Consider the following 20631-nt stretch of genomic DNA (forward strand, 5'->3'; position numbering starts at 1 on the left):
GGAAAGCTATCTTGGTTAGCTTTTTTGTTTAACTTGGAGGAGGAGTTCTCTAATACAGTATGTGGTTGAGAGCACAGCAGAGCCCTGTGGAGCTCAGAGAATTATGGGGAGAATTATTATGTAAATATTTTATGGCATACATTTCAATGGAAGTATATATATTCATGAGTATTCACTGATCTTACACCAAGCCTGTTAAGCTAGGTGAAGGAGGAGGAAATTTTCAATTTATTGGGATTGTAGTGCTTAGTACGGGTGCAAAGTAAAAACATGCTAATTTACAATAAAGCCTTGAGAGCCTTATGAATTTTGAGGGTCTCTCTCCTCCTGTGGAATGTGTATTTTGTGGTCATATACAGAGTAGGGATGTAAAATCCTATTTAATCAGTTAACCAGTTAACTGTTGCATTTGACCAGTTAAATGGGATCCCAAGGGCAGGGGGTTAATCCTGCCTGGGCCCTCCACAAATAGGGGCTGCTCAGGCCACACTGAGACACCGGCGGGGGCTGCTTCAGCTGGGTCCACCACACTATGGGTGGGTGGGGAGCAGCCCTCCTTGGTTAACCAGTGAACTGCTGACTTCCTTAATACAGAGCTGAAATGACAAGTACTCAATTTACACAAGAATACCAGGTCAAGGCAGGAGGGGGAAGGGGGCATTCAGGAAGATCTAAGCTGATAACTGCCGATGAGCTGTAGTTAACAAGACCTTGTAAGGTCCATCCCAGCCCTACACTTCCATGATGCTAAGTACTCCAGGCAACTCCAACCAACAAACATGTACAAGTGAAGGCTCCCTGCCCCATTCTTTCAGTGGTGGTAGGATTGGGCTCTTACTAGGAAAAGTTAAAACACCCAAATGTGGCTGCTGCCACTGATTGTAGAATCAGCACTACAGTTCTCAGATGAATTGCTTTATTCAAGCTACACACTGCTAATTTTCTAGTAGACCCATAATGGGCCAATAATTCTTTTTCATTTGGAGCACACAAATGTGTCTAATCATTTATAATGAACTTTCTCAATGGCTTCCCCTTCTCCTCACTTCATTGATTGACACTGCAATGCATTGGGGGTTCAGCTATTTGTTATGGTCAAAGAACTTTGCTCACTGATTTTGCTGCATCATCAAATAGAAGTGGAAAATGATATTTCCATCTACGTTATTCAAAAGTGCCCGGTGAACTCTCTCTGGCGTGCGATTTGTGATGATTATTTAAGTTTCCTGTGTTTCAATCTAGCTACTGACAGGTGCTAATAAAAAGGATTGCAACATGCTGACCAAGAAAAAGAAAATATGGGTTATTTGGGGGGGTTAAAAAAATCTTCTCTCCGTGTCTTCAAGGTTTCACCTTAATGCACAGCCGCCATGTGTAAGGAAAACAGGATGCAGGGTTGCAGTGTTAAGGAACTGAATGTAAATCAAAGAAGACAAATCAGTTGCTATGCATTGCACTGGCTAGACTTCAGCATTTTGAGCAAGGTGACTAGCTGTCTCTGGCATGTTGAGGGAATTGCCCGTAACAGGGCTGTCCAGCTGTTTTTGTTTATGCTGGGGTGATAACATGTCACTTTTTCCTCCCACTGTGTCACTTTCTTCCCTTGTGCTGACAAGTGATTCAGATGGCCTGCTTTGGAAATGTAAATCAAACATGTGGAACATAAAGCAGGGTTTCAAGGTTGCCCATTAACCAGGGCGGAAGGGGTGGTGCAGCAAAAACAAACATTTCCAAGTTCAAGTCTGAAGCCATAGTGTGTGCTGAAAAAAATCTTCCTCAACCTCTATTGCTAGAAACCTTCAGGGTGCACCTTTTCCTGGGGGTAAAATATATTCAGTGGCTCCAGAACTTTCCACCTCAGGTGCTGTGACTCCAAATCAAGTCTGACATCAGACTTCAAAGACAGGAAGAAAGTGAACATTAAAGAGGGTTTTCTCATTAGCACTCCGTGACCTCAGCCCAGTGTTTAACATTTCATGAAGGGTGGGTTCGTGATTTCCTATGAGCCTTCAGACTTGTGGCAGGCTTGATCTAATTTCCATCACCTAGTGACGCCAACTTCACTAGCCACTGTTATGAAAGACTGATGGCTCAAGGAAAGGGTTAGAGAGTCTGGGTATGTCTATTACTACGTACTTATTTTGGAATAAGCTATTTCTGAATAATAACTCCCAAAATGGCTATTTTGAATTAGCACCACTACAAATGCCCCTCAAAATAGTGCAGGTTTCTGTCAAAATAGCGTGTCCACACTGATTGGAGGCTGAATTGCATTTAAGCCCCCTGGAAGCATTCTGGGCAGGACATCAAGACAGCAGTCACTTCCTGGAGCTGCTGCCTGAAGCTATCTGAGGCTCTTGCTTAAAGCCCCTCCCCCCTCCCCCCCCACAGCCATGCCTCAGACTCTTCACCCTTGCCTACCTCCTCGAGGGACAGAAAACTCTCCTCACTGCCTGCTCTGGTTGACCTCGCAGACACCACAGCACTCCTTCCATGGAGCTGGTCCTTCTGCAAAGCACTCGCTGGTTCCTAGACCTGATGCTGCACCTCCTGGTTAATTTGAGGTAAATATAACCAGAAAGGGACTGGGAGCAGGGAGAAGGGGAGGCAGAGCTTAGGGCTGGGACTGGCACCTGCCTTGGGTAGTCCCACCGCCTTGTGTGTGGGGCCCTCAGTGGCCATGGAGAGATTAGGGGGGAAAGCTGGAGGGGTAGGGGTGGGGACCGGAGCAAAGTCAGGAACGGGTGCAGGGGGGACTTAGAAAGGAGCAGGTGCAGGGGGCGGCTGCTGGACCTCTCAGTCGTGGAAAGCAGGGGGTGATGGTGATGTATGCCAAGCATGCTCCAGGTCTGCTGAGACAGGTTCTGCCAGATGGTGTGGCGCAGCTCCAAGTCGACGTCCCACCTTTGCTCCTGCCACTCAAGACAATGCTGCAGGGCACGCAGGCAGGCAATATGTTCCCACTCCAGGTCCTCGTGGGGTCGTCTGCCTGGGCAGCTCTTGTGGGATCAGGAGGATGGCACGGGAGGTGGTAGATGTGCCTCACTCGCAGCTGATCCAGCTGTGAAGAAAAGTGAGAAAGGCAGTCATCCCAGGAGACACCGTGCATGAAGCATAGCCCTCATCTCTGAGCCGACACTGAAAGGTCTCAGTTCAGACGATGATGATGTGCTTCGAACAAGGCCCTCTGTGGCCTGGATAGCAGGCACTGTCCCGCAGGAGCACAGATGTCCCAAGGGAGCCTCGCTACCCCCACGCCCTGGGAACAAGCAGGTATGGGAAGGGAGGGGGGGAGATGGGGCAGCTCGTCTTCCCTCTATGCCATGCAAACGCCGGGTCTGACAGTGGCTGTGTCCCACAGGGCAAGGACTTCTATCCTTGCCCACTAGAGGAGAGGGGAGAGGGTGCTGGGGGAGATGTGTGTGAGCAGCAGACACAGCCTGCCAGGAAGGGTGGCACTGGGGTCCCCTCCTTTTCCTCTCCCTGACACGCTCCCTGGGCAGGGACTCAGAGTCCTAAACCTCACCGCACTTGCCCAGGAGTGGATGCTGCCCTAAGAGTGCGGGCAGGCCCATGTGTGGCACTGCTGTGTGTGTCCATGACCCTCGCCTCCTTAGTGGTGGCTTGCTGTGCGAGGGTGTCCCACCACTGAGTCAGGAGTAAGGCAGGTCTATTCAGGAATGTTGTGTGAGAAGGAGCTGAAGGTTCTTTTGTGGCAGCCTCATGCGGATGTCTGCTCCAGACTGGTGCTCCAAGTGCACCCACATGCACAGGCTGCTGTGAGATCCCCACGCAGAGAAGACTGAGTGAGGAGCATGCAGCCCTTCGCTGCCCTCCACCTCCCCCTGCATGTGTCTAGGGAAAGGAATGGAACTCACCTGAGGGGCCTTCCCCAGCTTCGTCCGAATCCTGGGCGACATCCTGGGAGGGGAGTACCACCCAGGGACAGGAAGACTTCGTGGCTAGCAGGTATCGTGCCCTGGCTGGCCTCGTCTTCCTCCTCCACCTCCTTCTCCTGGTGCTCAGCCCTGCCCTCTGGGAGGCTGACAACAGGCATCTCCAGGCCGGAGTCCACAACCGGCTGGGACCCGACCCCCCCTCCCAGGATTTGGTGCATCTGCTCAAAGTAGCGGCAGATCTGGGGTGCCACTCCTGAGCAGGAACTGTGTGTCCCCGGCCTTGGTGTAGGCCTGCCTCAGTTCTTTGATCTTCATATGCACCTGCTCCTGGGTGCACATGTGGCCCTTCTGGACCAGGCTTGCGGCCATCCAACCATACACCTTGGTGTTCCTGCATCTGGGGCGGAGATCTTCGAGGTTTGCCTCCTCACCCCAGACCTCAATGAGATCCAGGACCTCTGCACCAGACCAGGAAAGGGCTTTCTTCTTCTGCCCCTCGGCAGGGGCTTGGGAGCTCACTGCTGGCTCACTAGCAGCCCTAGGGGGCTCAGTGGGAGCACTGGGGATCAGCCATTGCTCCACACAAGAATGTTGCTGTGTGGCACTGAGCTCTCGGGGCCTTTTTTGTGCCACAAACTGTTTCCCCTGTGACTGCACCTTTAAAGCCTGCAGGGGAAGGGAAACTATAGAATTCTGAGTGGTGTGGTCGGAGTAGCCACCAGGGCAGCTGTGAGAAGCCCTGAAGGCCAATTATTTCAAAATAATCACAGCTGTGCCAGCCACATACACCCTATTTTGAAATAACTATTTTGAAATAGGCGTTATTCCTCGTGAAATGAGGATTTATTATCCGGAATAAGAAAGCCGGTTATTTTGAAATAATTTTGAAATAATGGGCTTGCTGTGTAGACGCTCACCTTATTATTTCAAAATAACGCTGCAGTGAAGACATGCCCTCAGGGTTTGTGTCTGCTGGGCACCTCCAACTCCAATTGACTCCAGTGGGAATTGAGGACACTCAATACCTCACAAGAATAAACCATGTGGGCCCAATCCTCCAGGCCTCATTCAGCCAAACATTCTCACTAACGGCAGTGGAAGATTTGCCTAGGTAAAGATGAGAAGCAGACCTTGAATCCCCAGGGAAATTTCAGTAGAATTGATTGGGACTGATAGATTTCTAACAGGCAGGGAAGTACCTCTGGTCATTTTGAATACCTGCTAGTCGTTCCAGGCGGTCAGATTGAAATCTAAAAGCAATTGGGATGCTGCAGAAGCCCTCAGAATCATTTCTGAGAGACTTCTAAAATCAGACGTACATGTTACCTCAGGGTGTTCTGTAGTGTCAGCATCAGCTGCTGGGGCCGAAACTGCCGCTTGGGTTTAAAGCATGGCTACCAATAAGTGAATTTGAAAGTGTCAGTTTGGTTCACTGAAGCATGCTAGAGTTTAGATATTTACCAGAGCTTTCGTTGTCAGATTTCTGGAACCCCGGGTTGCAGTTAGGGATTTTAATGGGTAACCAGTTAACCGTTACCTGGCAAGCAATATTCCATAACAGTGATGCTTACTGGGTAACGGTTAACCGGTACCTGGGGAGCAGCCCCCTCCTGTGGCATGCCATGGGTGAAGGGCTTGCTCCAGCCCCACCAGGCCCCAACACAGAGCTGCCAGCTCCCAGACTATGTGGGTTGAGAACCAGCATCCCATGTGGGGCTGGAAGTGATAGTCCCACGTGGAAGCGGCTCCTGGAAGCACAGGATCCGTTTCCAGGCCCACATGGGGCTGCTACTTCCAGCCCCACATGGGCTGGGAGCCAGCAGTCCCACCCAGGCCCGGAAGGAGCCAGGCTGAAACAGTCCCCCTGTCTGCCCCCATTTAATCAGTTACCAGGTTAAACTTAACTTTTAACGGTTAAGTAATTAAATGGGTTTTTATACCCCCAGTTGCAGTTAGGCAGGAAATAAAACTAGAGCATCCTTTTTGGCTATATTTTGTCACTTTTCCTTTTAGTCCTGACTGCGGCCAGGAAACCCAAAGAGAAGAGAAACTAATTTTTTTAGAAAAATCTTTTGAATGAATTTCGAGCTGGCAAAAGACAGTGACAGAGGGAGCCTTAAAGTCACATCCTCCACTCACCTCCTGAACAAGAACCACTTGGGTAGCACAAGCTTCCCTCCTCTGGCCCACCACTGTACAGCAACCCAGGCCTGCAGAGGAAGCCCTTTGGGTATGTCTACACTACAAAGTTAATTCGAACTAACAGAAGTTAGTTCGAATTAACTTTAATAGGCGCTACACATAGAAACCGCTAGTTCGAACTTAATTCGAACTAGCGGAGCGCTTAATTCGAACTAGGTAAACCTCATTCTACGAGGACTAACGCCTAGTTCGAATTAAGTAGTTCGAATTAAGGGCTGTGTGGCCACTTAATTCGAACTAGTGGGAGGCTAGCCCTCCCCAGCTTTCCCTGGTGGCCACTCTGGGCACCACCAGGGAAACTCTACTGCCCCCCTTCCCGCCCCCCCTCCCGGCCCCGGAGCCCTTCACGGTACCTGGCACGGCACAAGCCAGCCACCCGCTGCCACCCAGCCCTCCGCCTCTTCCTGGGACCAGGCTGGCGGCTCCCAGGAGCCTGCCAAGGGCCGCACGAGGCGGGCACCTGCCTGGTCCGGTGCGGAGATCGTGGACCTCATCCACGACGTCCGCACTAGGCACAGGAAAGTGGCCATTTAGGGCAGGAGAGCTGCCAGCCTGGCCACCCAGGAGCAGGTTTGCATGAAAATCAAGGTGGTCCACTGAGACCCCCGACCCTGAGCCCTGAGCTTAGAATGGCTGTACTGGGTCAGACCAAAGGTCCATCTAGCCCAGTAGCCTGTCTGCCGACAGCGGCCAACACTAGGGACCCTGGAGGGGATGGACCGAAGACAATGACCAAGCCATTTGTCTCATGCCATCCATCTCCAGCCTTCCACAAACAGAGGCCAGGGACACCATTTCTACCCCCTGGCTAATACCACTCCATGGACCCAACCTCCATGACTTTATCTCACTTCTCTTTAAACTCTGTTCTAGTTCTAGCCTTCACAGCCTCCTGCAGCAAGGAGTTCCACAGGTTGACTCTTTGCTTTGTGAAGAAGAACTTTCTGTTGTTAGTTTGAAGCCTGCTACCCATTCATTTCATTTGGTGTCCTTTAGTCCTTCTATTATGGGAACTAATGAAGAACTTTTCTTTATGCATCCTCTCCACCCCACTCATGCTTTTATAGACCTCTATCATATCCCCACTCAGTGTCCTCTTTTCTAAGCTGAAAAGTCCTAGTCTCTTTAGCCTCTCTTCATATGGGACCTGTTCCAAACCCCTGATCATTTTAGTTGCCCTCCCCTCTCCCACCCTCTCTCTTCCCCTCTCCCACCTCCTTTTCCCAGTCTCCCCGAGTTTTGTTCAATAAAGAGAGTTTCTATTTTTGAACACACGTGTCCTTTATTTTGTACATCAGGAAGGGGGGCTAGGGAGTTGTAAGTGGAAGGAGGTGAGGGAGGAATGGGGTACGAGCCCCCGATGGGGAGGACTGGGCTGGCTCTGCGGGCTCCTCGGGGTGGAAACTCTCCTGAAGCCCTTTGATTGACCCCCCCCCCTCTGGATGGCAGCTGGGCTGATGGCCAGTGTGGGCACTCAGGGCACTCCAAGCCAGGACTGCTTTGCAAGCGGGGAACCCCTGAGAACTGTCTGTCCTGGGTGGGGGTCGGATCCCTTTAAGCACAGCCCTCGGCTAGCCTGAGGCAGCAGCTCCACACGCTCAGTCCTAATCTGATGCCCTGCCGGCACTGCTTCCGGCCATCCTTAACCTCGGTTCAGGGTCCACTGCTAATTCGAACTAGTTTTTAAGTCTAGATGCGCTAATTCGAATTAGCTTAGTTTGAATTAACTAAGTTAGTTCGAATTAGTGCTGTAGTGTAGACATACCCTCTGAGAGGGAAGGGAGAGTTCCTTGTAAACGTATCTGGTCCTTGGCCTCTCTGCTGAGACTTGGCATTGGAAAAAGTTCAGAAAAGGGCAACAAAAACTATTAGGGTTATGAAATAGCTGTCATGTGAGGCGAGATTAATAAGACTGGGACTTTTCTGCATAGAAAAGAGTTTATGATAGAAGTCTATAAAATCATGAATGTGTGGAGAAAGTAAATAAGGAAAGCGTTTTTGCTTGTTAACATACCACAAGAACTAAGTGTCACCAAATGAAATGAATAGGTAGCAGTTTTAAAATTCTCCACACAGTGCACAGTCAACCTGTGGAACTCCTTGCCAGAGGATGTTGTGAAGGCCAGGACTTTAACAGGGTTCAAAAAAGAACTAGATACATTTATGGAAGGTAGGTCCATTGATGGCTATTAACCAGAATGGTAGGAATGGTGTCCCTAGCCTCTTGTTTGTCAGAAGCTGGGAATGGGCAACAGGGATCACTTGCTGAGTCCCTGTTCTGTTCATTCCCTCTGGGACACCTGGCATTGGCCACTGTTGGAAGACAAGCCATACTGGGTCAGACCAAAGGTCCACCTAGCCCAATATCCTATGTTCTTATGTTCTTATCTATAGATGAAATGTGCTAGGGGTTGTTATTTCACATGTGCCACCCTTCAGCTGCCCGTTGGGAACAACACACACTTGCTAATAGCCTGGGCTAACTTCAAACAGGCTGGCTGTATTATTAGTTTCCTTAAACACTGGGAAAGTTGGTCCTAAACTTATAGGATTACAATGATCCAGTCATCTGTCTGTGAACAATGTTCCACCCCACTGATGTAAACAATTCTGTGCCAAATTAGGCTGTATCTAAGACCAAGTTGAAGACCATTTAGCGGAGCTGTGATGGGGATGTTATAACATGATCTCTTTTTTTGACTGGCTCTTACTCTCTTTATTTTTAGAAGAACCATGCTGAGCTTTAAAATTGCCTTGATTATAACGTAGCATTTAAATGATTTGCCCTAACTCGTTATTTTGCATTTGAAAGTTGCTACTTGCTGGTAAAAAAAAACCACTCTCTTCCTCTCTTGCTTAGCAAATTGCAATCCTCAATCTGCAGCTTCAAAACCATGTTGCCATGGAAATGATGATTGTGCAGTCGTAAATAAAAGTATTGTGGGGGAAGTGGGGTCTGCAGCATAAACAGGGGCAGAGATACTAAGGAAGAAAATACCAGAATGGCATAAACATATAGAAAGATCATTTTAATGGGTTTATCATCATTAGCCTCCAGGCTGCTGAATAGTAGCATCTCATTATAAGCTTGGCAAAAATAACAAAACTCCTTTAAAACCAAAAAAACCCCAACACCCACAAAAAAAGTCTCAGCTATTTGTATCCATTAAACTGAGACCAGAAGAAAGCAATCCTGTGCCCATGCTGACAAGATCAGTGTCGAATCAGATCTGTATTTTTCCCAGCAGCATGTTCAACAGATACAGCAGCTTAGTCAGTATCTTCATGCAGGGGCAGTTCTATAATGTTTGTGACCATGGTACCTGTGGGCTTCTATGACGTCTGAGCCCCTCAGCATCAGATTGAGTAAAGGAAAGCAAGGGGCATTACTTCGGCCTACAAAAATCAACTAACATGGCTGCAACACTGGTCTAGGAAGATGGCTGACCTGCTTGCTGACAATACCTATTAGATGAAATAAGAAATATGAGAGCTGAGGGGAATTAGGGCCAAAGGCTCTGGCCAAAACAAAAAGACACAAAGAATAAACAGGTTGCAGTGCCGGGCAGCGTGAAATACCCGTAGGCTATCTCAACATTTACAGCAGAATGTACAGTACGTATACCACATGCCCCCCAGCATGGATATAAATAGTTGCATAGACGGTGAGGTGCTGCTTAAGCAATTAGAATAAAGACACGCCAGAACTTTAGGGCTACGTGGCTCTTCTATCCATGCCTGTGCAGTCCCTCCCATGTCTACACTGCAGTATAGTGTCCCATGGCCTCCCCCAGCCAGAGTCTTTTGCTGCCCAATGCAGTTACGCAGCACAATGTGGACACATTCTGCCTTTCACTGTGGTGTGTAGCAACACGTACCATAGGGCCTCCGATGGTGGGGGAGAGGAAAGGGGCAAAAGGGGGCAGTTGCTCTGGTTATTTAAAAGGGTCCGGGGCTCCAGGTTGCCACCACTGCCACTACCACATTGGCAGCCACTGCCAGAGCCCCACACGGCGAGGTCTAGGCAGTTCTGAGCACTGCCTGGGGTAGAGTGCTCTGGGAGAAGGGTGGGCCATTATTAGGTATGGTGGGTTTTCATTATTCAACAATCTGCTCAGTTTGATTAAAAGGTCCATGCTGGAAACCCTTAGGCAGCAGGGTTTATGTGTTAAGGATACATGCCTGTCTTCTTGTATTTGAACATCAATACAAGCATCTAGTGCTTGGGGAGTCACTCCAAATAAATTTAAAGAAATAAAAATAAATTGCAAATGCTTGTTCACCCTACCTACTGATTCCCAGACAGGCCAAAAACACTATTTCCAAATAGTGTTTTCTGAGATGCTGAAACTCATAAACCTTTTGCGGATCCTGGATGACACTGCATATTAAAAAGATGATTCATTTATTCCTCAGAGAAAGAATGTACAGTACCAGCTGTATCACTTCTTACTGGCTGAGTGACAACATTGGTGATATTTCCACGGGGAAGCTGCCTGCCTGCTCTTTTTGTCACAGGTCAGGCGGAGAGCTATATAGAACCACAAAAGGGAGGTGACACAGAGAAAAGATTAGTGAGGAGATGAAACAAAAGAGAACTTGAAGGTGTAATCACCAAGGTAACAAAAAAAAGTGTTTGTGCATTTGGTTTTCTACAAGGAAACAGCCTCAAATTTTCTGTCTGAAAGGCTTTTTTCCTTTTGTTTTTGTATGGACAGACTACACTTTTGCTCTTTGAGCTGAGACCCGTAATAGCTCATATTTCAGACTATGGTGCCACCTTCCTTCTCTGGTCTACCAAAGGACAATCCAGCAAAAAAATAGATCTGCTAAGATCTGATATCCCTAAATTAATGATGCATATTGCTATTGATTGTTCCTTGAAGATACATATAAATAGCTCAAAACACAAACAACAAATGTGTTCTTCTTTGCACTTCTCCTCTAAGAGAAGCAGAGCACCTGCAGGAAGCAAAATAAGACAAGTATCAGATGGGTTCTATCTACTTCCTGAGGGTACATCTAGACTATGGCACTATTCGGGGTACTGGAGGTATCCCAAAATAGCTATTCTGCATCTTTTGAACCAGCACGTCATTTCAAAATAGATTTCGAAATAACAGGCTCACTATTTCAACATCCCTATAACCCTCATTTCACAAGGGTAAAGGGACATTTCAGAATAGTGGTTTATTTTGAAATGAGATCGAATTAGCATATCTTATTTCGACCTATGGATGCAGTATAGAGGCACCCTGAGAGCTTATCTGCAGGGCAGCTGGCCACAGCTTTGAAGAAACCAGAAGCTACCTAGCTTTGTAGCTGGAGTTTTGGTATCATTGCACTGGTGGCTTGTTTATGGGTGGGGATGATGGAAAAATCGGACTCAAAGACTACCCAGGCCATTGGTAAAGGAAAAAATTCCTACGGCCACTCCTACTATAATCAAATGGAAGTGGAGAGGAAAGCCGCATGTTTGGATCCCTCGTAACCTGCACTGCCAAAAATATTGTACATACATCAGCTAATCGATATGTAAGCAAATGCAAAACGATTATTAAAAATAAACTTGAAAGCAGACTCTGCGGTTGCACTTTAGCTCATGGAATATTGAGCCAATTCCCTGACTAAAATGTCTTTCAAATATGAAATCCCTGTCAAAGGAACACATCTAGTCTGATTTTATTTCAGGTTTTCCCTGCTTGCATTAGCTGGAAGTTATCATTAGAGATTTGCTTTAGTATGTGATCTTAACAGGTCAAAGTTCCTAAAGGTGGTTCCCCCCCCCCTGTCTTGTGTATTAGAAAAATATGTGCCTCTGAGCTAGAACCCACGAATCAGAAACAAGTCACATTAAAACAGTCTAAAATGTATGTTTACAAAGCACCTACACCAAGCAGATAGAAGCATTATGTAAATATGGGAAAAGATGCCATTGAGAGCTCCAGTGGCAAACAAATCAGTTTATTTAACCAGCTTATACAAAGAAGTTAACATGTGAAGCATGAGACTTCATGTGTTTAGGTGAGCTCCCACATTGAAACCAGCCATTCACACTTTGCAGAAATACCATCCCTGCTGAGCTTGAGGTGTCTTTCCAGCTTTGCTGTACAAAACACCAATCCTTTTAGGGACATGGTTGCTATTCTTTTTGGAGAAACCAGATTTAAGCCTACAATATTAAAGCTCCCGTTTTTGGAATAAGGGCTGACAGTTCCAAGCCTGAGTATTGTTTAAAACAACAGAACTTTTATGATTTTTAGAGAGTATCTCAATAATGACCCTGCTGAAAAGAGAAAAAGAACTTCAAGCCCTTATCTAGGCCTCATGGAATAGAAAGGCCTCTAGGTTCACTTTAGCAACAAATAAAATGTGGCACTCTGGTTTTTCTCTTTCCCCCATAGTGTATATGAACAAGCCATTTAGAGAGGAATGGAAAAAAATACATAATCATTCAAGCTTTTAGCGTTTAGCTTTTGCATCAGACATTATCAATAGATCTCAAAGTGCTTTACAAAGGCAGTCAGTACCTTTATGCCCATTTTACAGATGGAAATGGAGGCACAGAGCAGCAACATGACTTACTCATGGTCATCTAGCAGGCCACCTGCATAACAAAGGTCCAGCAATCCCTTAAGTATATTTGTGTCTGAACCAGAGCAGATTTTTAAGGGTAAGTCTACACAGAAGGGCAGAATTAAGCTATGCAACTTGAGCTACATCAATTGTGTAGTTGAAGTTAAAATAATTCGGCTTTTGGTACTGTCTGCACAGCAGGAAGTCGAAGGACGAACACTCTTCCTTCAACTTCCCTTACTCCTCAAGAAGCAAGAGTTACAGGCGTCAGAGTAAGAAGTCCTCCAGCTCAACATTATTTCGAAACAATGGCTTGCAGTATAGACATGCTCTTTGTTATTTCAGAATAACTTCAGTTATTCTGAAATAGTGCTGCTGTGTGGACATAGCCTAAAAGAAAAAACAATCCTGATTTAAAAATTGCCAGTGATGCAGAATACATCAACACCAAGTTATTCCAATAGTTAGCAACCTTCACTGTTACAAAAAAACTGTAGCTTTCACGTTTCATCCCTCGTTTCTTTTGATGTGTTTATCTATTGAACAAGTTCCTGAGCTTTCTTCCTGAGACCCCTCATCCTCCCACCTGTCTGAATCTCCATGCTGTTGACAGGTAAGAAACTGCTCCTTTTGTTCTCTTTTGAGACCAAGTAACTAAATAATAAATCTATCATATATTAGATTATTGGAGAGAAGCAACAAGATGAATTGACCCTCAGCAGTTCACAATTATCTCTAATGTTCTAATTATTCTAAAATACTTACTTAACAAATGCTATGAACAACTGATGGTCTGTAGCTCATTTGAGAGCACTTTACTCTGATCAGTCACTGTAACCAAAGAGACTGACAAGGATCTGGACAGCAGTCTTGCAGGGGAGTGATGGGTGGAGCAGTGACATCACAAAGGCCTTTGGTAGGACCTCAGTCTATTGGGCAAAGGTGGTGGTGAGGCAGTGACTTCACAGAGCGATCCTGACATCAGCGAGGTAGGACTAAGGCACCCGGCAGGAGCAACCTCAGAGACCCCCATGGTTTTGTTGCAGCAACTCTTGCTCTTGAAGTCTCTCCTTCAGGACTGAGGGAGAAGTACGTTTTATATATGTGAACGTGTGGAGTGACCATTTTAGAGTTTTCTCCATTCCTACTATTCCTGATGATGTCCCTGTTTCAAAGATAAGAGCATCAGAGAGGTTTAGATCTTGCTCAGTCTGATCTACCGGGTTCCATCTGAATTCAAGGCAAAGACATCACCTGTAAGATGACAGAATGTGATTTCCTACCTAGGTCTTTGACCACTACTTTTGTCAGTGGGTACTTTGAGATTTGTCCTTTTAGGGTTCCTTTTCCTCTTTCTCTTCCTCTTTTCTCTTCTTCACATTTCTTTTTATTCGCTTCCCTCCTTCCACGAAGGAGGTGTGTGTGGGGGAGGGGATTCTGCTCTCATTTTGGGAGGCTCTGACAACGAGATGGGTCTGGAAGAGTAATTAAAGTGATCCCTTTGAATGGTGATCTAGGGCATGCTTTGGGACAACTGGTGAGACCCCCCTCAGCCTTTTACCTCTGAGTTTCAATGCTGATAGGCTGACGAAGGGGCTATTTATTAACAGGAAGGACTCACATCCATTTGTTCTCTTTTGAGACTAAGCAAATAAGTCGACCAATCATGTATTTGATTAATCTTGTTGCTTTTCCTAATTACCTTTTATGATGAGATAGCTGGCTTTGTGGATATGAGGCAAGCAATGGATGCGATGTATCAAGATCATTAGGAAAAGCAACAAGATTAATCAAATATATGATTGGTTGACTTATTTGCCTTCCTAAGGATGGGAAGAGTGTTACAGGAGGATGTGTACAATGAGCAGATATCTTGGGTGCGAATTCCTTAAAGCATGAGATGGTCATCACACTGTCTTCGTTTAATTTATCTCCTGTAGTTGTAGTCATAGACCTATCATCTGTGTAATATGTTCCAAAAGAAATGTACTTCTATGAGCAGTACTGGTTCATTTAAATAAGGCAGCAAATATCTTTCTTGGTTAGAAGAAATGTTGTTTACTCTCTGCAGAAATGCTACTGATCAGTTTAGATATGCACAAAATTAAATGACTCAATTACACAAGCATTTCTTGCTTGGCTTTCACAAAGTGTTTCAGTTCTGATCTTCACAGAAAGAAACTTGAAAGCGTGATACCATGGAATAATTATATAACACTGGGTGGATCCTGGTGCTACTCTGTCGTCCAAAACATTTAATTAACATTATGGAATGAACTCTGAATGCCTATTAAAAGAAAATCATTAACCTCCATTTCTCATATCTTTGCTACATTCACTATGTAAGAAGCAAAATATTAATCACAAGAGATGGTTCATACCAGCCATAGTCCTATAAAAAATGATCTTTGAAATCATCATGTGTTATTCCTTAAATAATCATTATCAACTATGATAAAGTATACTGGTTCTCAGAAAGAACTTTTTTAAACTGTACCATGACCTAAGTTGCCACTATCCACACTTGGGTTTTTACCATCCTGGCAAACTGGAAAACGTCCATCCATATTCAAGTCTCAGAGGGATAGTCGTGTTAGTCTATATCTGCAAAAACAACAAGGAGTCCTGTGGCACTTTAAAGACTAACACATTTATTTGGGCATAAGCTTTTGTGGGTAAAATCCATGTTATCAGATGCACTGGAGTGGAAATTAAAGGGGCAGGGGTATATATATATATATATATATATATATATATATATATATATATATATATATATATATATATATATATATATGTGTGTGTGTGTGTATGTATTAGTCTATGAAAGGAAGAGAGTTAATTAGCAAGTGTACGACCTGTGTTAACGAAGCCAATCCAGTCAGGGTGGATGTGGCTTATCCATACTCAGTAACTCAAAAACACAAGGTGAGTGCATTTCTTGCAGGACTAAGTGGGTAATTGCAATGGCTGTTTGTGCATTTTGAAGGCGGGAGAGTGAAGCGGTATTTCCAGCTAACACACGGACACCCTCTGTCACTGTGTGCAAATCACTTGTCCCCTCTCTGCCTCCATTTCCCCTAAACAATAATGATGCCTCCCTCACAGGGAAGTGGATAGGCTAATTGCATGAAGAGTGTTGGAGGTCGGCAGTGGGAAGGTGCTCTTTCAAAGTACTGTAGTTATGCTTATCTAGTTTCAGGTAATAACTCATTGGCCCGCCTTTAATAATTCATCCGTAAATGTATTGGCTAATCATGATACCTTGCTGCCCTCCATCTGTTATCCTGACCCTCTGTGGGGCCAGATCCAAAACCCCATGAACACAGTGGAAAATCTTCCATTAACTTCAGTGGACTTTGGATCAGGCCCAGATTTCAATGAGATTTAGGCACCTCAAAACCTTTGATGCACTCAGATTTCATCCATATTTCTCATACAAAATTAAGTCCAACAGGCAGTGTGGTCCAGTGGTTAGAGCACTGAACTAGGCATCAGGGTTTCTATCAGTCTAGGCACTTACACAGTCCTCATTACCATACATTACCATAGTATCTGAGCACCTCACAGATACCATTACACTATTTAGCCTCACAACACCCCTCTGGGTTAAGGGAATGCTGCTATCCCCATTTTACAGATGGGGAACTGAGCCAGAGACTAAGGGTGGAATTCACAAAGAGCGCCAGGCTTACAAAACTGAGCGTCATGGCACCTAACTTTTAGGCACCAAGAAAATGACAGGAAACAGCACTGTGATCCACAAAGACAAGTTGAGAGCCTAGGCCTCCTACGCAATGAATGGGGACAGACAGGTGTCTTCGAATGCAATCCACAAAAGCCAGCCTGCCTAAACTAGCTAATGGGAAGCACAGATGTGCCACGCCACGCCCTCTTCTCAGAGATCAATCCAGGATCCAGGGAGGAGCTTAGGTCTGCTTAGCTATCTACAAATGTAACCTGATGCCTGGCTTAGGCACCTACATAGTTTCTTGCAGGAGTTGCCTGCCTTATTCCACACAAACTAGCCAGAGGAAGATGAGGTGCCCACCTTATAACTTTTAGACCACTCCTTAGAGAGCAGGGGTTTAGATGTGGGATACCCAAATTCAACTCCCCACCCAGTGACAGGGGAAGAGAAGGATGGGAATGGGGTCTCCCATCTCTCAGGAGCATGCTCTCACCACTGAGTTATAGGATGTTCTAATGTGGGGCACTCTCAGTCTCTCATGTTGAAGCAGCTCGGAAATGGGATAAATAGTAAAGAAGTGATTGGAACAGGAAGACAGGACTCAGGTTTCCTGGCCCTCAAGCGTGTGCCCAAGCCACTGGCATGAAGAGTCATTTTCTCTCTTGTTGGCCCATTCCTTCTTTCCTTACTTGATCCTCAGTGGCAGACTTTCAACAGGGGAGACTGACAAAGGCCCACATCAGACTATCCCATATTGGGGTGGTTAAAGAACTCTCCTGAGAGGTGGGAATCCCCAGTTCCCCATTGCCAGGGAGAGGGAATTGAACGTGGCTTATTTGGGGTAAGTACTGTGATCAATGGGCTAAATATTATAAAGTGGGCTTCACCTTCAGCTTTTGAACGGGGCCTGATCTGGCAGGCACACTCAAAGTGCCTCCCTCATCAGGAATCGTGGATGAGTTAGGTGGCTAAATGCCTGTTTTCTCAGGGTTATCCTCAAAATCACCCCCTCTGATCTACATTTTCTTCACTAACATGAGAGAATACAGGTGGAGTTGACATCCCAGTAGACGTTCCATCCATTGATAATGCCCTTCACTGATAGTTCGTCCATTTACATGACAACAATAGTTATCCTTTTCCTTGTGTTGGGCATTTGTTTCAAATGTGCTGTCCGCCCCACCTAACTATTCCAGGATGTAAAGATCAGCTGGTTGGGTACCTTTTATCTTCCAGTCCAAGTGATCCAGTGCAATCAAGTTAATAATTATGGATTCATAAAGTCAGCGACCATAAGGTCATTAAGTCTGTCCTCTTGTATGACCCAGGATGAGGAGCTCTGCTAAAAGTAACCAAACTACAGAGAGAGGCAGAAGAATCAGCATTTCTTCTCCATTTTGCTGAACAGTTGAAAAGGAATCCTAGAATGAAGCTAACCCTAATTCACAGACTGAAGTTCAACAATATTTCTGTGAACGAAACTTGAATACTGATCCTTTGGAAACCTGGCACTCGCAAAAGTAACTTTTGTCCCTGGATATGTCATTATGATGGTGGGTGGGTGATCAGTCTGAAGATAAGATTAGCAAAGAAACTTGTTTTCATCAGGTTATCCAGCCATTAATAGATGGCCATGTCTGATTTTGCTGGTTTCAAATGTGCAACCCCCAGCAACAGGTCGAATAGCCCACAGATATGTTTTCTTCACAGAAGATTTTGAAAAATGGGAGTTACTGCATCATGTAATTTCGTTTTCAAATATATTCCCTTCTGCAAGCCACAAATAACCAACACAGATTTGAGTAGGAGATGTTAAAATGTTCTCATCTTGAGGAGTTTTTCCATTAAGTTCAATGCAGTCAGGATTTCGCCTTTATAGCATTTTGCTATGCAGCTCATCTGCATTGAGAATTTTTTTAAAGGGCCCATGAAGAAATGTGTTTCAAAAGAAACAGTCATACAAATAAACACAAATACTTGCAGAATAAATCCAAACCATCAGTGCCGCATGCGCCCCTCATTATTAGAGACAGGTCAGGAAGGGTTCACAAGTGTAAAACGTTCATGTGAATTATGAGAATGCTGCTTGGTTTTCTTTCAAGCTGTAGTCTGGAAACAGATGGTGGCTGTAGCATTTATGACAGCACAACAAGTTACTGCAAGCCTCTCCGTTCCTCTTGCTCTCTTCAAAAGTGCAGCTGCAAAGCAAGTTATGGAAAATCGTATTAACATCCTGCTCTGCCACATATTCCACCCAATCAACTAGCCCAGATGGATCTAGCCACCTTTTCTACTTGCCTAGAGGAGCAAAGAGGCTTTTCTGAGTCCATCCCTGGTCCTAAGCAGTTGTTTAACTAGCTAGTTAAAAATGAATGGCTTATCACAGCCACAAGAAAGGACAGTTTTTTCTCCTGAAGAGATCAGGTACTTAAGGCCATCATAGGCATTGTCTGACCTAGAGTATCAACCACAAAATACACATACAGAGAAGAGATCAAATACAGTGCTGTTGCTAATTGTTTACTGTTATTAGTTATGCAGCAAATCCAGCTGAACAAGCTATTTTATAGGTGATTATAAAGACAAGGGGTAATGTTTTCAAAAGCACCTAAATCACTTGGGCACCTGAACCCCATTTTCAAGAGTGACATAGGCACTCAGAAGCCTAATTCCTATTGACCTTCAGCAAGGCAGGGGTTTCTAAGATCCAAAGTTTAAAAGATCGGCATCTAGTGGGATTTTCATGAGCACTTGGGTACTTTAGACCATTAGAAACCTGAGCCACTTTTTGCAAATAAAACTTAGGGGCTTTCAAATTTTTGTACTGAGATTCCTATCTTCAGGGACTTAGTCTAAACTTAGACATGGAAAACACAATGAAAGTTCAACAGACCATGGCAGGGACGGATGAAGTGAGCAGAATAGAGGTAAAGCAAACTGAGGGACCTACCGCTTTATCAGACAGTAGGAAATAGTAAAGTTTCATAGGTAATGCTTGAAACTTTAAATCGGGGTCGGAACCCAGATGTGGCCACTGACTTGCGTGGATCTGACCACCAAGGCTCAGCCCCCCCTCTTCCCCTCCAGCATTTGGGATCCTGGACCTACTGCAGGACTGAAGCACACAAAATCTACTAGCTTGGGCCCACTAAGCTCTGGTGTGTGAGGGGAATGTGGGGAGTGTCTTTCTCCTTCTCTGTCAGGGGCCAACATCAATGAGGGGCTTTAGGGGGGGAGGGAAAGGGGCCTTCTCACTTGTGTGCAGCCTCCGACTGAATTTTCTGTGGATCAGTGGCCCCCGACCCAAAAAGGTTTCCCAACCCTGTTTCAGCTCTTTAATATGATGCATACACTGAAATATATCTGTGGGGGAAAAATTGATCCACCCCATTCTTTTGGTCAAATCTCCCATCTTTCTTTCTTGGGGAAGTAGCCATTTGATTTATAGATGCCATTGCTTTTGTTTATATTACAGTTGCACTAATAGCTTCCAACCCAGAATTCCAGTATGCTAGATGCTGTACATATACCTCGTAAGAGACAATCATTGGCCTGAAAAACCTACAATCTAAATATACAACAAAAAGAAAGGATGGGGGGGAAAGGAAGTATTATTATGCCCATTTTACAGGGGAACTGAGGCACAGAGAGCTTAAGTGACTTTCCCAGGTTGCCCAGGAAGTCTGAGGTTGAATCCGGTTCTCTGGAGTGCCAGTCCAGTGCACTAAACATAAGGGCTACGTCTAGACTGGCATGATTTTCCGCAAATGCTTTTAACGTTAAAAGCATTTGCGGAAAAGAGCGTCTAGATTGGCACGGACACTTTTCCGCAAAAGCACTTTTTGCAGAAAAGCGTCCGTGCCAATTTAGACACGGTTTTGCGCAAGAAAGCCCCGATTGTCATTTTTGCGATCCGGGCTTTTTTGTGCAAAACAATACCGCATTGTCTACACTGGCCCTCTTGCGCAAAAGCATTTGCGCAAGAGGGTTTTGCCCAAATGGGAGCAGCATAGCATTTCTACAAGAACACTGACAATCTTACATGAGATCATCAGTGTTCTTGCGGAAATTCAAGCAGCCAGTGTAGACAGCTGGAAAGTTTTTCCGCAAAAGCAGCTGCTTTTGCAGAAAAACTTGCCAATCTAGATGCAGCCAAGCTATTGACAGGTACTGAATCAACAGCTCTGGAGACTGAAGTTCATTAATCCAAGAACAGATGCAATAAAGGCTGCAATCATAAACCAACTTTTGTGTTTCCTGCTT

This window comes from Pelodiscus sinensis, chromosome 15, assembly GCF_052426305.1.
Source record: "Pelodiscus sinensis isolate ZL-2025 chromosome 15, ASM5242630v1, whole genome shotgun sequence".
Lineage (NCBI taxonomy): Eukaryota > Metazoa > Chordata > Testudines > Trionychidae > Pelodiscus > Pelodiscus sinensis.